This window comes from Sycon ciliatum, chromosome 8, assembly GCF_964019385.1.
Source record: "Sycon ciliatum chromosome 8, ocSycCili1.1, whole genome shotgun sequence".
Taxonomy (NCBI): Eukaryota; Metazoa; Porifera; class Calcarea; order Leucosolenida; family Sycettidae; genus Sycon; species Sycon ciliatum.
Genome location: NC_088650.1, coordinates 22,168,002 through 22,180,470, shown reverse-complemented (window position 1 = coordinate 22,180,470; position 12,469 = coordinate 22,168,002). Strand labels below are relative to the sequence as shown.

Below are 12,469 nucleotides of genomic sequence, written 5' to 3'. Positions count from 1 at the left end.
TCGAAATGGTGGAGCTAGTGGCATGCCAGGTACTAGGTGCTGCAGAGCGGCCCCGGGCTCTTGTCTATGAACACTGGTTTGCGGTGCTCTCAGTGCTACATGGTGCACATGGCACAAACCTTGAATTGCATGATCAGATTCACTGTAGCAAGTTACTAGCAACCACTACTGGCACTAAGTTAGTCTACAGCAGGGGTGTAGCACCCGCTACGACTGGTACGACCATGGCCGTACCACTTTTCGAAAAGTGTGGGCCGTCTGGCCGGGAACGTGCAAAACCGTAATAAAAAATCGGGACCCGTCAGATCTTTCACTTTTGTTTGAGTTTGACTCATACTCGACTCGACACGGCTATTAGGTGCACTTGGTTCACGGCAACTTAGTTTTCTGCACGGGAACCATAAAATTCCACGACTAAAAATTAGTAGAAAATGTGCCAAAAGTACCCAGAGCACAGGATTTTGTGTCTTTTTTTACAAAATGTTCACAGGGACGACCCCCGGACTCCCCTTCACAGCCAGCTCCGTCCTTTGTCCCAAGCCCCTCCTACGCCCTTGTGTAACAGAGTGTCACCAAGAGTTCATAACATACCGGTAGCCGCGAACTCTTGGTAGTATCAGTATCACCGGTACGAATACATAACCCCCACCCCCAGATTATGTACTCTTGCAGTCTTCGTATCACTTCTATCCTCCTTCCGTCCACACCACAAAGCCGCTTTAGAACGGAACAGAACAGCAGCAACATAATTATACGTACATTCCTGTTCCACTTGTATCTTCGTGGGACTTGCTCCTCCGCTCGTATCTGAACTACAGAACCCGGACGGCAGGACCAACAACAGCGGGCTAAGGTCAGGATGCAGAAGAAGTGCCGCAGTCTCCCACCGACCCTGCGGGGGACTAGCGGCTAGGCTAGGCTACGGACCGTATGTCCTGCGACGGATTCTTGGCAGCCGGCATTATTGCAGTACTCGTATTCTTGTTCGTATTCGGTGGAACTCTCGAGTAGGAGATTATCAGTTCAGCAACTCTCGAGTAGGAGATACCGGTATTTATCAGTTCAGCGCCGAGTCCGTGTTGCAAAAGAAGGATCCGATATAACCGTTGCTCCTTCTTGCTACATTGGACATAGGAGACTTGCACCGGCGACACCATGGAAACTGCACTTGTGAAGTTGTGTCGCTACGTGCAGCTACTGTCTCGTACTGAGCTATGTAGTGGAGCGATAACCATGATAACTGACTTGGTCACTTGGCCCTGGCCTGGGTCTTGCTGTTGCTCAGGGTGGCGAGGAGGCTGGCAGGAACCGTGACTGGCGTGAGGTGGTGGAAAGTGTTCAAACTTTCTTTCATCAGCACTGTAGATCTACTCCGTAGACCTTCCGAATCATGGCCCCATTTTGCTGTAACTACCGGGAAAGACTGACCTGGAGAGGAGAATACAGTACTCGCAAACACACTGAGGACTTCTCTACCGTGATGGTCTACACCTAGCAGCAAGAGTGTATAAACAGCACTCTTGACTCTTGTTAGCACCTGTACCTGTCAGCGGAAAGCGCGGGAATGCAGCGACGGTAGTTCACAATAGTCCACACCCCCAAGGAAACAGCACTACGAGTCCTTGTGAAGGGCCAGGTGCAGAGATTTCACCACGATGGCGATGTTGACGTGTGAACAGGATCATGCGTGGGCACACAGACCCAGTGCACTGATTACTGCCGCGGGCCAGACTGGCCGCGCCAGTGACCGAAGTGCTCAGCGCTGTGTGGTGACAGCATATCCGACAAGGCGGAGAACACATTGCATTGCCGGGAAGGAATGCTTGACTGCAATCATCGGCGGACAGCGACTGTATGCTCATTGCCGTCATCATCATACCTGGTAAAGTCATCAACTAGTTCATGTAGTTACCGGTAGTACATGCTTACAATTATCATTACCCATATAAAAACCGCTCTGTGAGCGGTTCTGAAAACCCTCTACTGGTGCAGCCCCGTCGTAAAAGTAAGAAATTAGAACTGGCGCATTGTCCTCCCAAATGTGAACTGATCCACCTAAATCGCGATTGACGGGACCCGAACGCACCAGTAGCACGAGGTTCCTACCTGTGGATGCAGCTGGGGACGCTGGTCCATAGCCAAAGCCAAAGCGGCAAAGGTGGGCTTCGGGGTAGATCTAAGTGTTGTATGGTAACTTGATCAGCGCCGACGCCGGCTGTGATCCTGTGCCCTCCCGACCTCGTGCTACTGGTGCGTTCGGGTCCCGTCAATCGCGATTTAGGTGGATCAGTTCACATTTGGGAGGACAATGCGCCAGTTCTAATTTCTTACTTTTACGACGGGGTTGCACCAGTAGAGGTTTTTCAGAACCGCTCACAGAGCGGTTTTTATATGGGTAATTTCAGTTCTTTTTCTGTTCCCTCCCCCACCCCACCCCAGCCCAGCTCCGAAGATAAACATGGTGAGCACGCGCGCCATGCACTGTATGTAGCCATGCAACTGCAGTAGCACACTGATACATTCCAGCCCTCCCCACCTCGCTACCCCGCACACAGACACCTTGTGACAAACACGCACATGCACATGGCACACACACACATGGGCACGCACACACATACATACACACACACACGACCCAAACAGGAAATTCTTGATGAACATTGTATAATGCCATGCAAAGCAGTGGCCACCATACTTCAGGAAGTCAGTTGTGAAACAAAAATAATTCAACTACAATGTGTAGGTAAGCTGGCGGCCAAAGCACAACATTGCAAACCGTGATGATATTTGCCTAAGGATTGCAGTTTGCAGACCACACCATGGAAGCAGTGAATACAGAATTATTGTAATGTCATACAAAGACAAGCAAAGAAGTGGCCACCATACACCAGAAACTTGCAGAAAGTCACATATCCAACAGATAGAGAAGTGAACAGCATCTGGTACAGCCCACACAAAACCAAGCTGACCTGATACTCGTCCGAAGATCGTAAGTGGCAGATCCTTTTCAACGATAGCATGCAGGTGTACGTTACACGCATGGACAAAATCTGACCGTGTCACCGGCATACATTGTCATCACATGCATACCCCACAAGTTACACACATGCACAGTAGAAGCACAATAAAAGCAATGGAAAAATATGAAGGGGTTGCTGAAGCATCTTCACACTTCAATTTCAGACTTCGATGTGGTCGTCACGGGGTGATATACCTGCAAGATACAAGTGATACAGAAAGAAAGCATAAGGTCGTGAGGTAGGCTATGAGACACTACAAATGGGTCACCTGCATGTATGTTCAGGGCTGGTGTACACACACACGCAGAATTATCATAATCGAGAATTTCCCAAACTACAGAAGAGCAATGAAATCCATTTGCATGCACAGGAGCAATTTTGCAGTATGATGCGCAGCTCGGGAATACACCTGTTGGCAATGGATTACATTCCCATTGGAATTCCCATTCACGTGGGATTCACAGAAGCAATTTGGCAGTGTGCTGCGCAATGCGACACGACCTGCGATTCTGCGTGCGATGCAAACTCGCACAAAATACCATTCACAGAATCACGACAAGACGTCAGCGATGCAACAGCGCCTTGCTGACGTGCCTCAAGTCAAAGCTCAATGAGAATGCGTTTGTCGGTTACAACTGGTACAAATGTACAAGCAATTTCTGAAAATGCTCCTGTGAATCCTGCTTTAAGCAGTGCAGGAATGTCCCTCCTCCGCTCCCCCCCCCCCCCCCTCCACACCCTCAGGGAACTTGACAAGGAAGGGTGGTCTTCGCGGTTCCCAACATCTATTTGCAGTTTCTGGTCTCCACTATGTCTTTTCAATGGGATTTGTTCGTACCATAAAAGCAAGCCTAAAAAATGAACAGCACATTTGCCGTTCCCCACTGGGGAGGATGCGTTCCACAGCTATCCTGTTAAGATATTCCGAGAAGCGGTGCTGAGTGCAATGCATTGTGAAACTGAAAAAGCTGACCAAGCCGCGGCATATAACGTCTAAACTTCAATTGTAGTTCGCCAGCTGACTACTTTCAAACTCCATGTAGGTTGGAGTACAGCTGGCTTAGAAGTTGACAACAACGGCGCACGCACATAAGCAATGGCCACCTTACCTGTACTGTAGCAGTACTTCCGAGTTCCCGTATGGGAGTTCCCTCACTGTGTGTGCAATAGCAGCCTCATCGGACCAGTTCACTGCGACGCGGACAGTCCGACACTGAGGAGGACATTGAAGAAGTCAGAGACAGGAAGAATGGTTCATTTACAATTCAACTAGCAAGGCTGCACACCCACGAAGTTCCACTCACCATTGTGCCATCCTTCTTGGAATGCAGAAATAACGCTTCCTCTCGAGAACGCAGCCTGTGACAGAGAAAAAGGAAGGAGCATCGCCATCGGCATTGGTCCTCTGCTATCACCGATTGCCAAGTTGCACAGTTCACTCTAACAAGACTGAGGATGTTCAAGAACTCCCCATCCATACCATTATTGGAGTAAGAGGAAAGGTCAGATTGCCTAGTTCCTAGGGCCTAGCATTCCTGGATGCCAGGATGTGCTGCCCCCCCCCCCCCCGCCCCTCCCTTCTACTGCCTGGAAAGGGCAACATATGTGACAGCGTTCACCAGTGCAGTCGGAGGAGAACATGGGAGAAGGCAAAAAAGGGCAACACACATGAATCCCTTATAAACAAGCAGTGGCAACTCTAGCACCAGCAATGTTGGACTTACATCCCAGCCATTGCCGCCGGATTCAGCGGCTTCTTCTTCTTCGTCTCCCATCTTGGAAGCACTCCTTCCCGTAAGTTCAGTCCTGGGATCGGGAGTACAGTCGGAGGAGGACGTCGGTAAAGGCAAAAAGGCAACACACATGATTCCCTTATAAGCAAGCAGTGGCAACTCTGGCACCAGCAATGTTGGACTTACATCCCAGCCATTGCCGCCGGATTCCCACGCTTCCTCTTCGTCGTCTTCCAGTTCCCAGGTTCCATCTTGCAAATACTCCTTCCCGTAAGTAAGTGCAGTCCTGGCCTGGGTGGATGCGCAGTACATTGACGATGGCGGAGATGGAGCAGGTCAGGGAGCCCTGTAGGGGTCCCGAGAGCAGATTGTGGCCAAATTCGGGACGATGCCGGACGCCATGGCGCGCCAGTCAGTATGAAGTAGCGAATTGCGGACCGCCACGTAGATTGGGGTCGCGGGGTCATAATCCATGGGACTCGTACGTTGCTCCAAAAAAGGGCACTGCACTGTTCCACAGTTGCTGTTACTAAGTGTTAGCGGTCGCCAAAGGCACTTGGTAGGCCGGTAATTGGGTCACGTGTGAACAAAGTGTCAACAAAGTGTCGACCACGTGTCTTTAGCGGTACACTAATTTTGGTGTCCCCAAACTGAAAACATCGAGCACCAGTATGGAAAGGCTTTAGACAGAAAGCCTTTCCAATTACAGGGAGGTTTCGCTCTACGGAATTACGGATGAAAACAACGTATGAACTGCACGGAATTTTCATACGTAAAAATCAGAGCTGTTGGGTTCCGCTCTACGTGATTTCTCCACGACTGCTAAACATGCGTTGTTGCTTTGGAGACGCGTTGGCTGCATGCGCCCACCGCATGCACCATGAACCGAAACCGCGTTTTCCATTATATTTTGCACGTGGTATACGGTACATGGTGTAGAGGCGACGGTTTCAAATAGGACATAGGTTGCAAACCGGAACGGTCTCAATATTCACTTTCTCTCTTGGTATGTTGATTAGAAAACGTATGTCACAGTGAGACTACGATGTGTTTTACTCAGCGCCAAAATTCCATGGCTCTGCGATGACCAGAAGCGCCATACCAAGCAGGTGAGTTTTTGACGTGTTGCTTCGCACTGCGACTTGAGTTTTACGACTTTCGAAAAATCAACTTCTTGTCGCAGGTAAACAGCGACTCGCCTCTCGCCAATAAAGCACCGTATACCAATCAAAACTAATGGAAGCACACACAAGGCTTATTGTTACTCTGTACTGGCCGTCGTGGAGCGATAGCAATTACCTAATTTCAGACCCAGAGTGAATTGGACGTGCACTCTAAAACGTGTCCGGTTTGGAGCCACCTCTGATTTGAACTTTTTTGAAGCGAAAAATTGGGCAACTTGGAGGCAATGGGTCGACACAAAGGAGTGGCTCAGTTCGATTGACTCTGGCCCCAGAGCAAACTTCAACATGCCAGTTTCCTTCCACAAACATATTTCGAGTGAAAAATCAACGCTGATGATCGGTTTGGGTCTATACAAATTTGGCTGTCAAAGCGTCCCAGTATCGAGCCGTCCCCTCTACCATGGTGTACGCGGTGTGTGTACCTTGTGTTTCGCGTGGCTTGAAGAATGTTGCCATGGACAAATGCGGAAATGCGAAAAATATTTCAAAACGTCCTACGGAGGACCCAGCAGCGTAGGAAAAAGCTTTCCTACGGAAATCCGTAGAGAGATTTACGTATGAAAGTTGCCCTCGCTAGCTCCTCGGCGCGGCGCGTACGACACACGGATTTTCATACGTGATTACGTAGAGCGAAACCTCCCTATAATATCAATATCCATATAAAAATCGCTCTGTGAGCGGTTCTGAAAAACCTTTACTGGTACTGCCCCGTCGTAAAAGTAAGAAATTAGAACTGGCCCATTGTCCCCCCAAACGCGAACTGATCCACCTAAATCGAGAATGACGGGACCCGAACGCACCAGTAGCACGAGGTCGGGAGGGCACAGGATCACGGCAATTATCATAGGGTAACACCAGTAGTAGTAGTAGTAGTAGAATTTATTATTTTGATAGGGAAGCCTACCGCGTACCGCTAGTACAGTACATGGCCTATGGTCCGGACCAACGTCCCCATCTGCATCCACAGGTAGGAACCTCGTGCTACTGGTGCGTTCGGGTCCCGTCATTCTCGATTTACATGTAGGTGGATCAGTTCGCGTTTGGGGGGACAATGGGCCAGTTCTAATTTCTTACTTTTACGACGGGGCAGTACCAGTAAAGGTTTTTCAGAACCGCTCACAGAGCGATTTTTATATGGATAATTTCAGCTCTTTTTCCGTTCCCTCCCCACCCCAACCCCGAAGGTAAACATGATGACCACGCGCGCGATGTACTGTACGTAGCCATGCGACTGCAATAACACACTGATACATACCAGCCCTCCCCGCCTCGCTACCCCGCACACAGATACACAAACATGTGTATGCACACACACGTGGCCACGCACACATACACACATGCACACGGCACAAACAGGAAATTCTTCATGTATAATGCCATGCAAAGCAGTGGCCACCGTACTTGAGGAAGTCAGTTGTGAAACAAAAATAATTCAACTACAGCGTGTAGACAAGCTGACGGCCAAAGCACAACATAGCAAACATGACATTTGCCCAAGGATTGCAGTTTGCAGACCATGCCATGGAAGCAGCGAATACAGAATGTAATATCATACAAAGTGACAAGCAAGGACGTGGCCATCATACACCAGAAACTTGCAGAAAGTCACATATCCAACAGATAGAGAAGTGAACAGCAATCTGATACAGCCCACACAGGACAAAGCGGACCTGATACTCGTCCCAGGATCGCAAGTGGCAAACCCTTTTCAATGCATAACATGCAGGTGTACGTTAGACGCATGAACATCTGACCGTGTCGCCAGCATACAATGTCATCACATGTTTACCCCACAAGTTACACACATGCACAGTAGAAGCACAATGAAAGCAATGGAAAAGTACGATGTGGTTGCTGAAGCATCTTCACACTTCAAATTCAGACTTCAATGTGGTCGTCACGGGATGATATACCTGCAAGATACAAGTGATGACTCGAAGAAAGAAAGCAGAAGGTCGTGAGGTAGGCTATGAGACACCACAAACGGTTCACCTACATGTCTGTTCAGGGCTAGTGCACTCACACGGAGAATTGTCATAATCGAGCATTTCCCAAACTGAGAAGTGCAATGAAATCCACTTGCATGCACAGGAGCAATTTTGCAATAATTATTATTATGATGCGCAATTCGACACGATCTGCGATGCTGCGTGCGATGTGCCCTGCTGTCATGATAGTGACAGTCACCGCGGTATGTTTTGTCAACGTCGCCCGTGCACTCTTCTGTCAAGTCCAAAGTGCTCACATACTTGGCAATGTTTTTGCAGTGATTAACTTTTATCCTAGTTATGTCACGGGTAACTTTAATGAAGTACCCGCAGGCCGTGTCGATCTGCACATCTTCCACTCTCTCATGTACTTGGCCTGCTTTGTCTGTGTATCCATTTCATGTGCGATCCACATAATCGACTAGACAGTGGGTGCAATACGCTCTCTACCTGAAGACGTTCTTCTGGCGACATCTCGCCATGTACTTGGCCTGGCTTTGTCTGTGTATCCATTTCATGTTCGATCAACAAAATCTCAAAGCACTACAGAGACTAGACAGTGGGTGCAATACGCTCTCTATCTGAAGACGTGAACCATTACATTTTTTGGAAAAGTTATACGTACACCTGAAACGTAATGAAGTACAGGAATAGAGAGAGTGACTACAATACGCTCTCGACCTGATATAGTGATAACGTGAGTACAAGACACTCTCCACCTGATAACGTGTTAGAAGGTAACATGTCTACAGTCCCACCGTACCCTTCCGACACGACTGTGGACCATTAAATTTTTTTGAGAAGTTATACGTACACCTTAAACGTAATGAAGTACAGGAATAGAGAGAGTGACTACAATACGCTCTCGACCTGATAACGTGAGTACAAGACACTCTCCAACTGATAACGTGTTTAATAATAGTAGAAGGTAACAGGTCTACAGTCCCACCGTACCCTTCATCATTCCTCATTCACCATCGCGCGATACCCTGGCACACACTGGCAACATATCAATGGGGTGCCTTACCGTCGTCTAGAGGAGACGTCTTCGCAGCAATATTTTCCCTCCTGCGCATTCAGTCGCCGACGCGACAGCGTTCACGGGGCCGTTCCAGTTGCGGAAGACATTCGATTCATCGGGCCAATTCAGAAACAGGGCCGTGGACACACAGGGGGCAGAGGAGAGACATTGTTAGTGGACAAGAAATATGCAGTGGCAAGTGGCGAGTGCCGCATGGGTGTCAAGTTGTCATGCACAATTCAGCTATTACTTACGGTCCAGCTAGTCCTGCCATTGCTCGCTCGTCCTGGTTCCTCCTCGTTCGTCTTCCTGCACGTCTGCACTTCTCCTTCCCCACCGTTGGCTTTGCGGTACGGGGGTGCCGGAAGGAATTCCCACCATGTATCCATGTACATGAAGTCCCACCATGACTCTCCATGTACATGTCCACGGCCACGTCAGCAGTTTGTATAGTACCGGAAGGAGTTCCCACGATGTCTCCAAAGGCCTAGAGCGAGGAAGGAATTCCCACCATGTATCCATGTACATGAAGTCCCACCATGACTCTCCATGTACATGTCCACGGCCACGTCAGCAGTTTGTATAGTACCGGAAGGAGTTCCCACGATGTCTCCAAAGGCCTAGAGCGGACGTCTTTGCAGCAATTCTTTTCGCCCTGCGCATTCAGTTCGCCGACGATGTCTCCAAAGGCAAAGGCCTAGAGCCTAGTAGAGGGGACGTCTTTGCAGCAATTCTTTTCACCCTATGGCCTAGTACCCTGCACATTCACTCCGATCCGCCGACACGACAGCGTTTACGGGGCCGTTCCAGGTGCAAAAGGTCCACGTCAGCAGTTCTCAACTATTTCGCGTACGGGATAGTCGCCGCGACAGCGTTTAAGGGGTCGTTCCAGGTGCAAAAGGTATCCATCAATGGCACTTTGCAGTATGGGGTACGGAAAAGGGGCCTCCTCGTTCGACTTCGTCGACTTCTGCAGTTCTCCTTCCCGTCAGGGGTACCGAAAGGGGCCTCCTCGCAGTTGTCCTTGCCGTCAGGTCCACGTCATGCAGTTCTCAACTATTTCGCGTACGGGATAGTCGTCTTTGTCGTACGCGACATCGGCGTTTACCGAGTGGCATTGGCACCAAGCAGACCGTTGACGGGGTCACGTGTCAAAAAAGTATCAACAACGTGTCGACTACGTGTCGACCAAGTGTATAGCGGTACACTCAGCGGTACACTAATTCTCGTGCCATTCTCGTGTCACAAAACTGGAACATCGAGTACCAGTATGGAAAGGCTTCAGACAGGAAGCCTTTCCAATAAGTTACGTAATACTGAACATGATTGTACTGTGGCTCAGTTGGGAAACTCTGCTTGCTGCATGGTCCCAGTGGCTGGTCGTGGGGGCAGATTTATAACTCCATTGCAGACCTACACTGTGCAGTTTAACATGTTTTTTGATTTTGACAGCATGTTACAAGTGTATATACTGTGCAGTTTGTAGCTCAGATTTTACAAAGATGTCTTGGTAAAGGTACTGATCATAGTTGTAGTCAGGAGCACTGTTTTCAACACAGTGCACCTTCCACCCTGTAACATGCTGTCAACCGATCGAAGATGCATGTGGACAGCTCATTGACGTTCGCAGGTTCGAGTCTGCAGCACACATGATGCTATTGCATTGGTGAAAGAATAATTATGGGTGATGCACTCCTACTACATTGGAGAGGATGAATGTCACAGTCAGTAGCCACTGGCTACACTGGCTGTACTGTAATGCCATGTGCATGTACATTGCAGTACAGCCAGTGACCGCAGAACCTATTTTCCAATCCCGACAGTACCACACAGGCAAACATTGACTAAATTCAATCATCGTAACCCCCCTTCAATGCGGTGAACCCCTTGATAGGCGACCAGCCTCTGGGTCATCCTAATAAAATCAATATTTTTATTAGGACTGACCCGAGGCTTGTCACGATCGATCACTATTGGCGTACACAGTATCCAGCATTCGTCCATAATGTCGACACTGTAAGTGTCACAGTCTTTATCAAGCTCTGACCACAGTGACCAGCCGGCCACCCTTTGCTGTCCCTCCAGGAATCCGCGATTCCGCGGCCGCGGTAAAATCCGCGATTCCGCGGCCGCGGTAAAATCCGCGATTCCGCGGCCGCGGTAAAATCCGCGGAATTCATGTTTTTTTTTTAAATATCCTGCGGAATTAACAGTTTTCACCGCAGAATCGTGAAAAATCACGGTTTGGGGGCCATGCGAGCACGCGCAATGTCCTGTCGCTATTTTGTTGCATTAAAAGTCGAGGGAGTCTATCGTGTGTTTTCGACCACTAAATTTTTTATTGATACTTGAACATAGCATATAGCCATGTCTTTTCGCCGGTGCAGCGCCGCAGAAATACCGCAGTATTGCCGCAGAATTCACGCTATCCGCCGCATAATGTAGCGATTTGTGCCGCAGAATTCTGCGCAGAGCTTCAACTTTCTGTCCGCGGATTCCTGGAGGGACAGCCTTTGTAATTCCAAAATGGAGCATTACGGAGGATTAGCAAGACGAAATTCGCGTTCGTGAACATTTTTCGGTTCGCGAACTGGATTGCGAACTTTCGCATTTTTCGTTCGGAATAGTAGTCGAAACACGAATCGCGGATTCGTGTTAGGACAGTCATACATTTACTACGCTGTACTATCTGTACACAATGTACATGTACGACGTGTCAACGTTATGCATGTGCGAATTCTGTTTGGTAACCCTTCTCATAACGAGAAATCCGTCGCTGAGTTCGACTTTCCTTGGAGTGCGAACACGAACGCGAATTTCGTCTTGCTAATCCTCCGTATTGATGCATCATGGCTGATGATAGTCCAGTGCTGGGGACTCTGAGTACTGATCAGGCATCTGTCTTACACATACACACACACACACACACACACACACACACACACACACACACACACACACACACACACACACACACACATCACCACCCCACATGCACCATGGCAATGTTCAATAATACTAAATCCAGGATTGCAGAGGTCAAGGTAGTTCACACTTCACGAACGCCTTGCTATAAAAAGAGCGCAAGCTAGGAAAAGCATGTATAGAATGCTTCAATTGTAAGCATCTTGAAGACAAGAGCCCGACCAAGTAGGCAATGGTAGTGCCACAGCAACATACTGTGACAAATAAGTGGGGGGGGGGGGGGGGGGTACAGGTACCAGCAAATATGACACAGTCACAGACTACATATACAAGGAAGCACAACTATCCAATGGTAGAGACTCGCGCAGAGCAACAGCAATAGCAACATAATGGAACACGGTCCACCGGGACAACAGTGAAAAACAAAGGAAAACAAAATAATGATAAAATGTGAATATCCTTTGTTCAAAAAAAGGAACGACGATTGATCTAGAAATCAGTTGCAGCTGCAGCGGTCAGTAAAACAAGCAAAAACTAACAAAAAAAACATACATGTATATGTGATGTACCAAACAGCACAGTTGAACCGAATGTACAA

The 12,469-nt window shown here is 48.7% G+C and overlaps 1 protein-coding gene across 1 annotated transcript in view; it reads right to left on the bottom strand.

Moving 5' to 3' along the window:
* Window positions 1-11,976: 11,976 nt before the first annotated feature.
* The window catches only part of LOC135822340 (dnaJ homolog subfamily C member 13-like), a 15,600-nt gene continuing 15,107 nt past the window's right edge, over window positions 11,977-12,469 (bottom strand). The window contains exon 12 of the mRNA XM_065335083.1: window positions 11,977-12,469. This exon is cut by the window's right edge and continues 1,215 nt beyond it. The gene's annotated coding sequence lies outside the window, so the exon portion shown is untranslated.